A 16,279-nucleotide genomic window follows, 5' to 3' on the forward strand; every position below is an offset into this window, starting at 1 on the left:
GTATTTCAACATATGAATTTTGTTAGGGGGACACAAGCATTCAGTCCATATCATTCTGCTCCTGCCCCTCCAAAATTCATATCCTTCTTTCATGCAAAATACATTTCTCCCATCCCAACAACCCCCAAAATCTTAACTCATTCCAACAACAACTCTAAAATCCAACGTCTCACCTAAATATCATCTAAATCATATATGGGTGAGACTCAGAGTACAGTTTATCCTGAGGCAAAAAAATTCCTTTCTAGCTGTGAACCTATGAAACCAAACATGTTATGTGCTTCCAAGATACAGTGTGGGACAGGCATAAGATAGACATTCCCATCCCAAAAAAGAGAAATAGGAAAGGAAGGGGTGGCTGGTCCCAAGCAAGGCCAAACCTAGCAAGAACTGCATAAGATTTTAAGCTTAAGAATAATCTTCTTTGGTGCCATACTCTCCCCTCCAAGCCTACTGATGTGGCAGCCCCTCCCTCTGGATATACTGGGGTGGCAATGCTCAGGGGATAACTGCCCCAAACCATGGCTCTCTTCCTTGGCCCGACCTATGCTATGGTTCTCTGTCAGGACAGGGGTCACACCCCAGGGCTATGCCAGGCACCTCTGCCCCCACAGCTCAGCTGTGTGTTGGTCTAGCCCTTGGTAACTGAGGTGGAAGCAGCCTCATACCCTGGCACCTTGGATATTTATTTTCCTTTTTGTTATTCTGTATTTTCCAATTTTTCTTCACTGAATATAGATTTATTATATAACAAAACTTTAATATTTAAGAGATATTACCAATATCAATTAAAAGACTAGCTGGTTTCCTCAGAAAAGTTATAAGAAAGGACTCCTTTTGTCAGTGAATGAAAAGTAAATGGACTTTTGTCAGGAAAAAACATTTTCTTTTACTACTTCCCTGGAAAAGCAGAAAGCTTTGTGAAAAATACCGATATATCTGGTAAGGATCACTGACCACTTTGTTTCTTATTCAGCCATTTATTAAACGGCCAACTCCTTGATCTATTCATCCACCGATCCGATAGCAGTGGAGAGGTGACGCTGAGGGTGAAGGCTGTGTGGTGGTCGTTCCTTCCAGGGATGCCACAGGCCAGCGGGGAGGAACTGTCTTGGCCAATGCCTGCATCAGATGGCACATTCCAGGGGCTGCTTCTCAGCTTGGCAAATCCCGAAGCTTGCTTTTTTTATGGTAGACGAAAGTGATCCAACCCTAGGAAGACTTTTATTTACTAAAATTTACCCCAAACTGCAAAAGAGGCAGACTGCTAATTGATTGATTTATAACAAGAAACCCAGCCAAGTGGAGCAGAACACTGCAGTCATTAGAACAGTACATGCTTCCCCTTAGACACAGTGTATGACAGAGCAAGTGACAGGGTCAGACAAGAGTTTCAGAAAACAAATTCTGACAGCTATGCAGGATAAATTAGAGGGGTGTCCATATGTCCCAGTTTGCCTGGGATGGTCCTTGTTGATGCCTGATTTCTGAACCCAGTGTTTAATATAACACCTTTCTTCATTCTCAAAAGTGTCCTGGTTTGGTTGACAAATAAACAAAATATGAATATATGTTAGTGTAATTGGAGAAGGCAGTACTGAGACCTGGGAAATGAGTTGTTAGAAGACCATTAAAAAATCCACTAAAGAAACAATGAGAGCCTAAACCTGCACTGCAGAAGTGGGATTAGAGAGAAAGAGATGAATTGGGATGGAACAAAATATAGGGGGTACAATCCCACTTCTGGCTATCTTTACAAATGAAATCAACATCTCAATGAGATATCTGCACTTCCATTTTTATTGCAGCATTATTCACAATAGTCAAAATATGAAAACAACCTAAATTTCCATTGATGGACAAATAGATAAAGATGTGGTACACACATAAATATTATTTGACCATGAAAAAGAATGAAATTCTGCCACTTGCAACACCGTGGGAAAACTTGTAGGACCTTATGCTAAGTGAAATAAGCCAGTCATAAAAAGATCTGTATGATCTCACTTATATGTGGAATCTAAAATAATCAAACTCATAGAAACAAAAAGTAGAATGGTGGTTTCCAGGGTCTAGGCGCTGAGGAAAATGGGGACATGTTGATCAAAGAGTATAATATTTCGTTTATAAGATGAGAAAATTCTGGGGATCTAATACACAGCATGAGTAAGTGATGTATGTGTTAATTAATTTGTAATAATCATTACATAATGGATATGTCTATTAAATCATCACACTTTACACCTTGAGTATATACAATCATTGTCAATTAAATATTTTTAAACAAAAATTCAAATATATATATATATATATATATATATATATATATATATATATACACTCACACACAGGTGGTAGAACCAGTGATTGCTCTCTGCCAAGGATTACCAAGGTCAGAGCCCCTTCTGGGGGATCAACTTGCATCCAAAAACTAGTCAATGCAGAGATTCAAAAGCCCAGAGCATACTAAGAAATCAGCTGAGGTCTTTGTTGTGACTGCATCACAACCCAATTTCTCCCTTTGGCCCATCCTGCTTTTTTCAGTCCTCCAAGATAGTGATTCCAAGAGCAACCCCTGATTAAGCTCCTCCACACACATCTCAGAGTATCTCAGAATCTGCTTCCCAGGGAACTGATCTAACAGCTGCCATCAGGTTTATTACAGAACAAAAATGTGACATAGTTTGATCTCTTTTCATTATGAAAATGAATTACTGCAGGTAAGTGTATAGAAGAGGACCTGGTGACAGGAAATGTTCATCAAATGTCAGGAAGAAGAATCATAATGGGTTTATCATTCCAGTGCTTAGATGTAGCATCTGACTGCCAACTACATGAATCTGAGCAAGCTAAAAACAATACAAAAGGAGAAGTGGCCACATTTATTTTCCCCTATAATTCTGAAATTTTTTAAGGCCATATAACCCCATTAAAATGATCCAAAGTGAATGATGCTTATGAACTGTAACTTAGTACTAAGAACCCAGAACCCTATGCCCTACTCCCTCATATCTGCAGTTTTAGGACCACTTTCAAATGCCACTGTCAGAATTATAAGAGGAAGAGAATGAGTTTTACCTCAATCATTCAAAAATGAATGCACTGTTCTAAACAACTGATATAAACTGCTCTACAAACTCAAAGTGGAATTGTAGTCATATCACTGTTACCTTTCCAGGTAACCCCTGGAGCCCTTTCCTCACTACCATCACCGCTTCCGCCTTACCCCACTACCTTTATTAAGAGAAGAAAAACTTCAGGGAGGCCCTCCTCCCTGTGAATTGGAAACTTAAGTCTAATAACAGGGCATTCTGTCCACCTGTCCCACCTACCCTACCAAGGTGAAATGGGACTGTAATGAGCCCATGAAGCTTTTGCTTCTCTCTCACAGGATCACTGATAGAGACAGATCATAAATCATCCTGACAAAGGCATATCATGCAAAGAAAGAATTAACAATGTCAAAGCCTGATTCACCTCATTAATAAGAAAGCTAGCTACAAGATCATTTGAGGAACTTGGCATGTTTGGGATATGATATTTTAATGTTAGAATAAGATATTGGTTGAATATAAAATTGGTGATGTCCCACGGGGCATCAAACCATAATCTTTAGGGTTATCTTTTCCACAAGACAGACCCATTTGCATCTGTACTAAACAAAATATTCCTGTTAACCTGAAATTTCACAGAATCTAGGCCTTAACTAATAGAAGATAGCAAACCAAAATGATGATTTATTCCCCTAGATGATAAAGTAATCTTGGGCGACCCTGTTAAGCAATTGTCAGTAAGAGCTTGGTTGATGCAGAGCCCTGCAAGGACCACATAGGTTCACAGAGATGAAGACTCCAGTCTCTCAGGACTAAACTTAGTCCAGAGGACACTTAGGATCCCAAATTTTTACAGTCCATCTTTTCCTCTTCCCATCCCCATCCCCACTCAGAGAATCAGCCCACCCAAGGAACATTTTGTCAGGATTGGTTCTAGCACCATACCTCATAAACCTGGAACCAATGCCTCTTGCTCTCCCCATGAATTAATCCAAAGAGGCAAATAACTTTTCTTTTCAAAGCAAATAATGGGACCACTCCATTTCCCAGAGCAATAGAGCCATCCATCCTACAACTCCTGGGAAAGCTCCCTATCAATCCAGATTAGTCACATCTCTTCTTGTGTGTGAGATGGAGTGTGGCTACCCTCAGTGATTCCAAAATGATTTTTCTGGCACCACTCTCACTAGAAAAAAAAGGGAAAAAACTAATCTCTCAAGGCATATGCTGCTAATGAAGGGAAATGAGGTCGCCCTCTGATTGCTCAATAGTGCATAATGGACCAATAACGAGAAATGCAAAGCCAAAGACTAAATGACTCAGTGCCAGCAAGATCTAACTTGTAAATGAAGTGAACAATTAATACATAGTAGAAACTCTCTGAGTTAGCCAAACCTTCTTAATGCTGCTGTAGTATGTCTGGTACCCTAGTATGCTGAAAGCTCACTTCTGGATGACTACTCTCTAATATACACAAATTGAGTTTAAGCATCTAAAAGCCAATTATGTTTTTCCAAAATGTTTATTTAAATTAAGTGATTTAATTAAACTGATGTAAACTGATGGAATATGAATATGATAAAATAAGAATTATTGTTTCTATTCAATTTTTTAATTGAGGTAAAATATACATATGTAGCTTACCATGTTTACCATTTTAAAGTATACAGATCAGTGGTAATAAATATGTTTGTATTCCTTTTTGCTCCCTTCCTCTCCTCCTCCCCCATCCCCTTGCCATCCCCTGTAACCACCAATCTATTCTCTACTTTCATGAGATCTGCTTTTTTTTTTTAGCTCTTGCCTATGAATAAGAACATGTTATATTTATATTTCTGTGCTTGGATTATTTCATTTAACATAATAGCCTCTAGTTCCATCCATGTTTCTGCCAATGACAGGATTTTATTCTTTCTTATGACTGAATAATATTTCATTGTGTATAAACCACATTTTCTTTATCCATTCATCCACTCTTGGATGGATGTTGATTCCATAGCCTGACTGTTATGAATAGAGCTGCAATGAACATGAGAGTGCAGATATCTCTTCAATATACTCATTAACTTTCTTTTGGATGTATACCCAGCAGTGGGATTGATGCATCTTAGGAAAGTTCTGTATTTAATTGTTTGAGGAACCTCCATACTGTTCTCCATAGTGGCCGTACTAATTTACATTTCCACCAACAGTGCATGAGGGTTCCCCTTTCTCTGCATCCTCACCAGCATCTGTGATGGCCTGTACTTTTGATATGAGCCATTTTAACCAAGGTGAGATGATATTACATTGTGATTTTGATTTGTATTTCTCTGGTAGTGATATTGAGCATTTTTTCAAATACATGTTGGCCATTTGTTTAACTTCCTTTGAGAAATGTCTGTTCAGATCTTCTGCCCATTTTAATTGAATTATTTATTTTTTGCTACTGAGCTGAGTTCCTTATATATTCTGGTTATCAATCCTTTGTTAGATAGATAGGTTATAAATATTTTCTCCCATACTTTGGGTTGTCTATTCACTTTGTTGATGTTTCCCTTTGCTCATAGAAACTTTTTAGCTTGATATAATCCCAATTGTCTATTTTTTTCTTTGGTTGCCTGTGCTTTTGAGATCTTACAAAAGAAATCCTTGCCAATGCCAATGTCCTGAAGCATTTCCCCCAATGCTTCCTTCTAGTAGTTTCATAGTTTCAAGTCTTAGATTCAAGTCTTTTGATCATTTTGGTTTGATTTTTGTGTATGGTGAGAGATGGAGTCTAGTTTCATTCTTCACCAATTATCCCAGTTTTCTCAGTGCCATTTATTGAAAAGACTGTCCTTTTCCCCATTGTAAGTTCTTGACATCTTTGTCAAATATGAGTTAGTTGCAAATGTGTGAATTTATATTAGTGAATTTATATAAACGTTCTCTATTCTGTTCCATTGGTCCATGTGTCTGTTTTTATGCCAATACCATACTGTTTTGATAACAATAGTTTTGTAATATATTTCAAAGTCAAATAGTGTGATGCTTCCAATTTTGTTAATTTTGCTCAAGATTGCTTTGGCTATTGAAGGTCTTTTGTGGTTTCATATAAATTTAGGACTTTTTTTCTATTTCTGTGAAGAATGTCATTAGTATTAGAATGTCTTCCTTGTATTCCTGGGATGAATCCCACTTGCTAAGCATTATATTAAATCTGTAAATTGCTGTGGGTAGTAATGTCTTTTTAACAATATTAATTCTTCTAATCTATGAGCATGGAATACCTTTCCATTGTTTTGTTTGTTCTCTGCTATTTCTTTCTTTTTATAGTTTTCCTTGTACAGATCTTTCACTTCTTTGGTTAGATTGACTTCAGGTATTTTATATTTTTTATAGCTATTGTAAATGGGATTGCTTTCTTGACTTATTTTTCACATTATTCACTGTTGACATATAGAAATGCTATTGATTTTTATTTGTTGATTTTATATTCTACAAAGTTGAATTCATTTATCAGTTCCAACAGTTTTTTGGTGAAGTCTTTAGGTTTTTCTAGGTATGATGACGTCATCTGCAAACAAGACTGATTTGACTTCTTCTGTTCCGATTTGGATGCCCTTTATTTCTTTCTGTCACCTACTTGCTCTATCCAAAATTTCTAGTATTGTGTTGAGTAACAACAATGAAAGTAGGCATCCTTATCTTGTTCCAGTCTTTAGAGGAAAGGCCTTCAATTTTTCCTCATTCAGCACAATGTTATCCATGGGTTTGTCATAGATGGCCTTTACTATTTTGAGGTATATTCTTTCTATACTCATTTTGATGAGAATTTTTATCATAAAGCATGTCAATTTTATTGTTTTTTTGGCCTAGGATTTTTGTTCTTGATTCTGTTAATGTGGTGTATTGTGTTTATTGATTTGCATATGTTGAACCTTCCTTGTATCCCTGGGATGAATCCCACTTGATCATGCTGAGTGGTTTTTTAAATATGTTGTTGCATTCAGTTTGCTATTAATAGCATTTTATAGAGGATTTTTGCATCTATGTTCATAAGTGATATTGGCCTATAATTTTCTTTTGTTTTTATGTCCTTGTCTGGTTTTGGTATCAGACTAATGCTGGCCTTGTAGAATGAGTTAGGAAGTATTTTCCCCTCTCTAATTCTTTTTAAAGCATTTGAGTAGGATTGGTACTAGTTCTTTAAATGTTTGGTAGAATTCAGCAGTGAATCCATCAGGTCCTGGGCTTTTCTATGATGGGAGAATTTTTAATAATATTACAGTTTCAATCATATTACTCATTATTGGTTTGTTGAGGCTTTCTATTTCTTTATGGTTCAATCATGTTAGGGTTATATGTGTCCAGGAATTTACATATTTATTCTAGGTTTTCCAATTCATTGGCATATAATTGTTCATAATAGTCTTTTAATGTACTTTGTATTACTGATGTCACAGTTGTTATGTCTCCTCTTTTGTTTCTGATTTTATTTATTTTGTTCTTTCTTATTAGTTAGTCTAGCTAAAGGTTTATCAATTTTTTTTTGTCTTTTAAAAAAGCAACTTTTCATTTCATGGATCTTCTGTATTTTTTTCTCTATTAATATTTCATTTAGCTTTGCAGTTCACCTGTTCTCCTCTTTTGGGGGCTCTCCTGCTCAGTGTAGAGAGGTAGAGGTACACTACCTTTCAGCTCATGCAGGTAGCTACCCACTGTGGTGTTGCTGGAAATTTGAGTTGGTTGGACTTCAGACCCTTGGGAGAGTATCCAGGTACCAAAAGTGGCAGACTAGATTAGGCTAAGCCCAGTTCCCAGGCCCCTGGATGGCATGCTTGAGTCCTGGGTGACCAGCCTGAGATCAGGCTGGAAATCTTGCCCTCTTGCCTCCCTGAGTTCAGGCACTGGCTGTGACAGTGAGGGGTGGGTTGATCAACTGCCCAAGAAGAATCTCAGGCAGGAAAAGAGCAGATGTACTATGAGCCTGTGATAGGAGGGGTGGGCCCCTCTTGACAAAATTAGCAGAGGCAGTCAGCTGTGGGATGCACAAGCAGTTCACATCTCCCTTTCTCAGCAGTGACAGTAGCCTCCATCCTTTGGGGGAATCAAAAGACCCAGATGCCAGTTCCCACCGGGCCAGCCAGAGCTGAGATGGCAGAGACAGCTCAAATCACTGTGTGCAGGGCTACAGACTGGCTATGGACTGTGGCTGAAATGCCCTGGCAGGGGAGGTGTGGTTGTGCCAGGGACTTACCTCCAGGAAGGGTAGCTCCTCCCAGAGAAGACTGGAAGAGGTAGAGGACTGCTAGCCCTGCCCTACCTCAGGGGAATCAGTAGCTTTTGTCACTGGGGCACTCAAAAGTGCTTGCTGCAGCTTTTTAGAGGGAAAGGAGTGAGCCCCAAGCTCTGTGAAATCCTGGATGTGATGAGCACTCTGTCAGAGGCCGAGCAACTGCTCCTAAGTGCCCTGACACAATCATCCCCTGTGGAAACCTTGTTGATCCTGAGCCGAAACAGTCATGGCTGCCTAAGCTGACGATGGGTGGGGAGCTTGTTGCTTGTTCCCCTTTGTCCCAAGGGGTCCTCTGGCAAGTTGCTCTCTCCTCTTTGCTGGAAGCAGCCCACCTTGGATGCCCAAGCTTTGGGAGACTCACAGTTCCCATAGGACCCATCAGTTCCCTAAGGCTGATACAGTTTGAGTGGGTGCTGGGGAGCATTGGCAGTGGATCTACTGATGTAGAGACCCAAGGGCTGAGATTCCCAGGCCAGGACCACTGCAAGAACACTGCCTATCCATGAGGGGAGGGAAATGAGCCATACCATCCATGCAGAACCTGGGTGCAGTGAGCAGAGTACTATTGGGGGTGTACCCCCAACAAGTCTAAATTGGGGCATTACACAGCTCATGCTTGGGAGCAGAGGTGGCTATGTTCACAGCATTGGTGGTGGGAGGAGGGATATTCCCCATCTCCATGTCCCTTCCTAGGCTCTGGTGCTGCCTGTGCTCTGGGGTGTGCACACTCTCCTGCCCTATATACTCCTCTCTGCACTGGTGTCTCCACTGAGAGAGACAGACAATTTCAGATCAGGAGCCAAGCACTCTCCAGTGCAGGAGAGTGTGCTCTCCACCCTCTTCTCTTCTAAAAAGCATTCACAGCACTTCCCAGTCTCATTGGAGAAGCCAGCCCTATAGGTCAGAACTCCAGGAACACTGTTGCTTTCCTGCATCTCCCCATTCCTCTGTGGTTGTCAAAATCCAATAAAGTATTGAGGGATGTTTGTGTGAACGAGTGGGCTGGTCCCCAGGCCACTGTTGAAAGCTCAGGCAGGGACAAGGTGGACCCCTCTCAGTTAGCAGCAGAGGTGTGGGGTTGTGGAAGTTTCCTGGTGCCTGGGTCCGGTAGCAGCAGCAGTGGGAGGATGGGCACCTCTCAGAAATGGCAGCAGAGATGGAGGACTGTGGGGTTTGTTCCCTCCTGGGTCCCACAACAACAGCAGCAGCTTGTCTTTTTAAATTCCTTGTCTTTTTTATAGTCTTTGATTTGTAGTCTATTTTATCTGATATGAGCATAGTTACTCCTGTTCTTTTGTGGTTTCCAGTCGCATAGAATACCTTTTTTCCACACCTTGACTTTCAGTTTCTGTGTGTCTTTAGAAGTGAAGTGTGTTTTTTGAAGGCAGTGTATAATTGGGTCTTTTTTTAAAATTTTATCCATTCAGCCAGTCTATGCTTTTAAATTGGAGAATTGAGACCACTTACATTCAGTATTGTTGACAAGTAAGGACTTACTACTGCAATTTTGTTACTTGTTTTCTGGTTGTTTTGAGACTCCTCTCTTCCTTTCTTACTGTTTTCTTTTGTAGTTAAGTGAATATTTCTAGTAGTAAGTTTTAATTTGTTGTTTTTAATTTTAATGAATCTATTATAGGTTTTTGCACTGTGATTACCATGAGGCTTACAAAAAACATTTTATAGATATGACAAGTTAAAGAGATGACAACTTATCTTAGAACACAAATACAAGAATAGAAACCAAGGCAAAAAACAAAAACAAAAACAAAATATTTTACACTATAACTCCATCCCCCCACATTTTAACTTTTAGTTGTCTCAGTTTACATGTCGTTAAATTACCTATCTCTTAACAGGTTGCAGTGGCTTTTATTGGTTTTGATAGTTTTGCCTGTTGGGCTTTGTACTAGAGTTATGAGTGATTTGCACACCACAAATATAGTAATACAGTATTCGAGGTTTTGTTTATGTACTTAATTTTTATCAGTGTATTTTATACCTTTAAAAGTTTTCTTTTGCACATTACTGTTTTTACTTTCAGGTTGAAGAATGCCCTTTAGCAATTTTTGCAAGATGCGTTTGGTGGTGATGAATTCTCTCATTTTTTGTTTGTCTGTGAAAGACAGTCTCTTCTTCAAATTTGAATGGCAATTTTGCTAGATCCAATATTCTTAGGTTGCAGGTATTTTTCTTTGAGTACTCTGAAACTGTTGTTCCCACTGCCTCTGGGCCTGCAGGGTTTCCACTGAGAAGTTTGTTGCCAAGACAAATTAGAGCTCCTTTATATGTTATTTGTTTTTTTATCTCTCACTGCTCTGAAGATCTTCTCTTTATCCTTAACCTTTGGGAGTTTGATTATTAAATGTCTTAGAGTAGTTTTATTCAGGTTGAATCTGTTTGGTGTTCTAAGACCTTATTGTACCTATTTACATGTTTCTCAAGTTTTGGAAAGGTTTTTGTTATTATTTCATTAAATAAACTTTCTACCCCTTGCTCTTGCTCAGCTCCCTCATAAGCACCAATATTTCTTGGATTTGTTCTTCTGAGATAATTTATTATCTCAGATGTATCTTATAGATGGTATTCATTCCTTTTCATTCTTTTTTATCCTCTGTGTATTTTCAAATATCTAATCTTCAAGCTCACTGATTCTTTCCAGTGCTTGGTTCATTCTGCTGCTGAGAGCCTCTAAACAGTTTCTCAATTCCACAAGTATACTTCTCAGTTTCAAGATTTCTGTTTGTTTAGAGTTTTTTTATTATTATTATTTCAATCTCTTCCTCAATTTTTTTTTGATAAATTTCTGACTTGCTTTTCTGTTGTTATCTCGGAGATCACTGGGTTTTCTTGAGACTGCAATTTTGAATTCTTGGTCAAAGAGCTCACAAATCACCAACTCATTAGGGTCAGTCACTGGATTTTTTACTTTGTCCTTTTGAGAAGGTCATGGTTCCCTGTTAGCTATAGTTTCTTATGGGTATATATCTATGTCTTTGCATTGAAGGATTAGTTATTTATGTCAGTTTTCTCAGTCCAGCTTCTCTATTTTGGTTTTTATTGAATATATTTGCTTAGTAAATCTTCACTACTAGGTCACTGCCACCTTTTCAGCTCTAAGTGGACCTCAATCCCAGGTTCACCTCAGCTCTAGTAAATGGTCAGAGCACCACCTGTCCCAAATGGGGGAGGTCCGGAAAGGATTACCCCAGCAGTGTGGAATAACCCAGCAGTGGCTAAGCTTTTGTGCCAATAGGACTTGGGGAATGTATCTCGTATAGCCACTGTTATTTGGTGTCTCCTTTGGCCAAGATACAAAGCAGAGTTTCCAGGTTGGGGATGGTATTCTTGTCTCCCCTGGGTTATCTCTCCCTTCAGGGAGTCATGATGCTACCCATAGGTTAAGGCAAGAATAGAACTCCTGCCTTAACCCAAGAAGATAGGGAAGCTGGCTGACCACCTCATTTTCACTTTTCCCACTGTAGGAACCATGAGTTGAGAGGAGATTTTCCATGCAGTTGGCACCTGGTAGAATGAGGGGGAGATGAATTGTGGATGTGGAAATCTGGTTCTCCTACCATCTGCCAGAGTTTTTCCTCTTCTCTGTGGCCCTGGGAACTCTTTCATCCTCATACTTGAGCTGTGGATATTGCTGGTAAAGATCTCAATGCTGTATATTTGTGTTTGATTCAATAGAGGGGTGGTTGAAGGAAAAGCCCGCTTGCCTCTATATCACCATTTTGGAACCAGAAGCTCTCTCTCAAATTTAAAGCTTTAGAAAGACTAAAAAATTGAGTAGGAAAAAACCAAACTGATATCCAATTAAATACATGTAAGGAAAGCTTAAAGTGAGGGGAAAACCATAAAAATCTAGAAAAATTCTGCCCCCAGATTATTTCAGATTGAAACTGAAATACTGTGAGCTAGTCCCCAGGACACTAGTGAATTCACCAAGATAAAGGTCACATTGTGAGGACCCATATGGGCAGCCTGCCAGTGCTGTTGTTCTGATTTTCCAGGTATAACAGCATCCTTTCCATTAGGAATATCTATAAATCTACAGTAATCTCTCTCTCTCACACACACGCATACACATACACATACACACACACACACACACACACACACATACACAAACACCCCAAACACTTTTATCTAAACACCCCTATCTTCTGTAACCCAGATCACATTTATTTTTGCCACTCCTGGGGTTTGTTTCACAGTGGGCTTTGTGTTGTACTCATATTGACACTTATACAATCCCCCTGCCCCCCTCCATAATAATAAGCTACTTGCAGGCATAATCATAAGCAAGGGGGTACACATCTTTCCCCTCCCTTATTCCATCTAGCATCATGCCCTCAACATGAAGATTTGAATGCAGTAAACTCAGTCCTACAAACATTTTTTCTCCTCTAAGCTCACAATTTCAGTTCATAATGTAAATTAGGAGAAAAGAATATATATGAAATATGGCTTCACATATCTATTCCCTAAATCTGGAGATTCTAGTATTCTTCTGCCATATTCTAGAGAGGAATGTGCTCTTAAAAACTGCAATTTTCAGTTTATTTTCCTCCCAATAATATGAAAATGGCTTAATTTCTTGCTCAGTAAAACAAAAGGTTTGATTTTTCCAACTATCTCCTATATCATTTATGCAGAAATCGTGTCAGCATAATTTTCTCTGGATAATAACACCCCTCATCACAGCAGAGGCATAAAATTACTCACTCTCAACACAGAGCCCTTAAGGTAGACTTTTACTTATTTGTACCTGGAAGAAATGGTCCAAAGGAATACTAACCCTTTAAAATCTGTTGCTGTTAAAGAGTCCCCTATTACAAGAGAACAGTGGGTCTTAGGTTAGTTTTATGCGCCTAGCACCTCAGCTATTTACTGTAATGCAATTACCATACCAACTCAACCATTACATGATGTCAGGTCTGCTTCTCATTAGAATGAAAACTCTTAAAAATGGCAGAATACTTTGCATAACCTGAAATCTTCAGGAAAGCAAAAGTTCATGGGAAGCAATTGTGCCTTCCTCTCTGTCTCCACCCTCCTTACTGCTGTTCCCAGGTTGTGGGTTAATTATTTTGGCATGGAGGCTCCACAGGAAACAACAGGAACTTCTAAGAACACCACCAGAATCACATGTTATCGGCAGATTTCTTTCCCAGGATGCTATCCTTGGTTTGATCAGGAATGGCATCACAAACTACCCACAATAAGCAGCTCTTTTCCAGAATCTTCCTTATGTTTAACCAGCAAATTGGATTGAGCTTCTCACCATGCTCCACCTAGTAGATCTTGATGAGGATTATATTGAAAGGCCAACAGCCAAAAACTGTTTTGGTCCATCTGGTTAACTAGATACAAGTTAATACTAAAAGGATTTAGGATGCAAATAAAATGTTCAGAGATATGCACATTTGTCAGTTGAGGGTACAAATCAAGAACATAAAAACTTTCCTCTGGTCTATCCTCTAATTTTTATCTATTCCTTCAAGCTATATATCATGTTTTGAGTTTTTAACATTTATTAATTACATTCAGACAGTTAACTGAAATGTTAACATGTAGTTCTCATTTATAAATGCTATTTGATGGGAGTTTGGGGATTATAATTGTCTCCAGGAGAAAATAGCTCATTCCTGGGCTGAGGCACAGAAAGTACAAGATGACCCTGGAACATCTTGTTTTGTGCCAGAAAGTAAGAAAACAGTCAATGAAAGATGGGAATGTGTCATGAAGGGGCTTTCACTGTTCAAATTGTGGAAAATATTTAATCATCAAATGAATAATAAAAGTGACAAATTCCAATCCATTAAATAAAATAGGAATTCACAATTCCATGATATTAATAATCTCTGATTTACAGTAAAATGGCAACTAATAAATGTGGAAAAAGTGATGAAAATAGAGAATTACCATTTGGCAGCCATCATAAAAGTGAAAGGATATTGGTGTAATCTTGGAATACCTCCCACAAAATTATAATTAAATACACAAGAAAAACTGGTGGGGAAATTTGGTAGACATCAACATGACCAAGGTTCACCTCATTAGTGGTGGGAAAGATCAAGAAGGTGTGCCCTGATATGAAGCACTGAGAAGGAAGGACATTATTTTATGTAGTGTTCCTATCAAGAATGCAAACCTGAGCCTAATTCTAAGAAAGCATCAGACAGTTGAGAGTCACCTATGAAATGAAAGGGCTGTATACTTTAAAGTCATCAAGAACATAGAAGACAGGAAGCCCAAGACTGAAAGAGACCTGAAAACTAAACATGTTGCATATGACTGGATGAGATCCTGGACCAGAAGGAAAATAAGATACAGAGAGAGAGAGAGAGAGAGAGAGAGAGATGGGTGGGAGAAGAACACAGGGAAATAGGGCAAATGCAATAAAACAATATCATTTAGGGATTTTGGATGATAAGGATATAGGAGTTCTTTGTACTGTTCTAGCAATTTTTCTTTTAGTTTGAAATTATTTCAAAAGAAATTATTCTTAGAAAAGAAAGAAGAATTGTTTCCCTGTGTGACATGCTAATCACTAAATATTATTTGCAAGCATACATATGAATGATAAAGAAAGGTATTAGCACAGTGAACATCTCCCCACTCTGATTCCAAGATGCATTCCATTGCATTTTATCTCTTCCTGGTGTATAGGTCTGTGGTTCATTAGCAGTTAACCCTCAGCAGGTTGAGTAACTTAAAGGTTCTACACCAAGGAAGGAATTTACCCAAAACCAGTTATTAAGCTCATGATCTGTGAATCTTTAGCCCTAGAAATATCACTATGTTGGCATCCCATGTTGAAAGAAATAGGCCAATCTATAAATGGGTAAGAGACTACCTCACACCCTTCCTACTTAACTCCACCAAGCTTTAGAGGGACTTCTATGCAGCAGCTAGTCTGATGCTTTAAATACAAATTCCCAATTCTAACACCAGCAGGTCCAGGACTCAGGTGAGGTGAATAAGGCGCCCAGAGTGCAAAATTTAAGAAAGCACTCACTCTCAGAGTGCCTTATTCACCTCACTCTAGTCCTGACCCAGAGGCCCAGAAATTCTGATGCATCTAGGAATGGGCCTTGGGCATCCTTATTGGTCAAAATCATCCCAGCTGATCTTGATAATCAGCCAGACTTTGTCTAGCCAATTGGGTTCTCAAGTGCAGTCCTGGACCAGTAGTAACAGCAGCACATGAGAACTTGTTAGACTTGCAAATTCTCAGCCCCATTCTAGACTGACTGAATTGAAAATGCTGAGGGTGAGACCAACAATCTGGGTTAATAAGCCCTTTAGGTGACAATGATGCACACTAAAGTCTAAGAACCACTGATCTGACCTAAATTTAATGTAAAAATATGCTGAAGCGCAGAAAGGGTTTCTCAAGGTCAGTTTGTTTGTGGCACACAGAGGGAAAAGGAGAATGGAGGTCTTTTAAAAGAAGTGAGGATAACCTCAACAATGAGTTGAACAAAACTTCACTGAAAATTATAGTTATGTCAATGGAGAACATCTGAAAAAGCAGAGTAGATCTTAAAGTCAATAACTTCTCAAATTTGATGATAAATGCTTCAAGGGTAATTGGGTCACTACATTCAACACATAGTTTTCTCTTGAAAGAAGCAAATTAATTCACATTTCCCTTTCTGTACATAGAATTATCTGTTGAAAGACTTACCAGCTACTCAGTAGCAGCTAAGTCTAGATTACAGATTAATGACTTGTCCACCAGGTGTTATTGATTCTCTTAATGACTCTTACAAGCTAGTCCTTCTTCAATAGGACAAATCCTAGAGTGGAATGATACGTAGCTGTGGGGAACTCCCCAGTCAGCTTTGCTGTGGTGGTTATGTAGTGATGCATTTATCAGGGAGCCCTTGTGCATTACATCAATGGCTCAACCCTACTTCTTATTCCAGCCACTGCTATACTGACCAGCACCTGC

The 16,279-nt window shown here is 38.9% G+C and overlaps 1 long non-coding RNA gene across 6 annotated transcripts in view; it reads right to left on the reverse strand.

The window, feature by feature from the left end:
- The window catches only part of LOC142875640 (uncharacterized), a 241,448-nt gene that overhangs the window by 139,259 nt on the left and 85,910 nt on the right, over window positions 1-16,279 (reverse strand). Inside the window, exon 5 of one of the 6 annotated variants that reach the window (XR_012922954.1) lies at window positions 972-1,212. The exons of the other annotated variants lie outside the window; for them this stretch is intronic. This is a non-coding gene — a long non-coding RNA (uncharacterized LOC142875640). Of the gene's footprint in view, window positions 1-971; window positions 1,213-16,279 lie in introns of those variants that run through there. 6 annotated transcript variants of the gene reach the window in all.

Source organism: Microcebus murinus, chromosome 14, assembly GCF_040939455.1.
Source record: "Microcebus murinus isolate Inina chromosome 14, M.murinus_Inina_mat1.0, whole genome shotgun sequence".
NCBI classification, from domain to species: Eukaryota; Metazoa; Chordata; class Mammalia; order Primates; family Cheirogaleidae; genus Microcebus; species Microcebus murinus.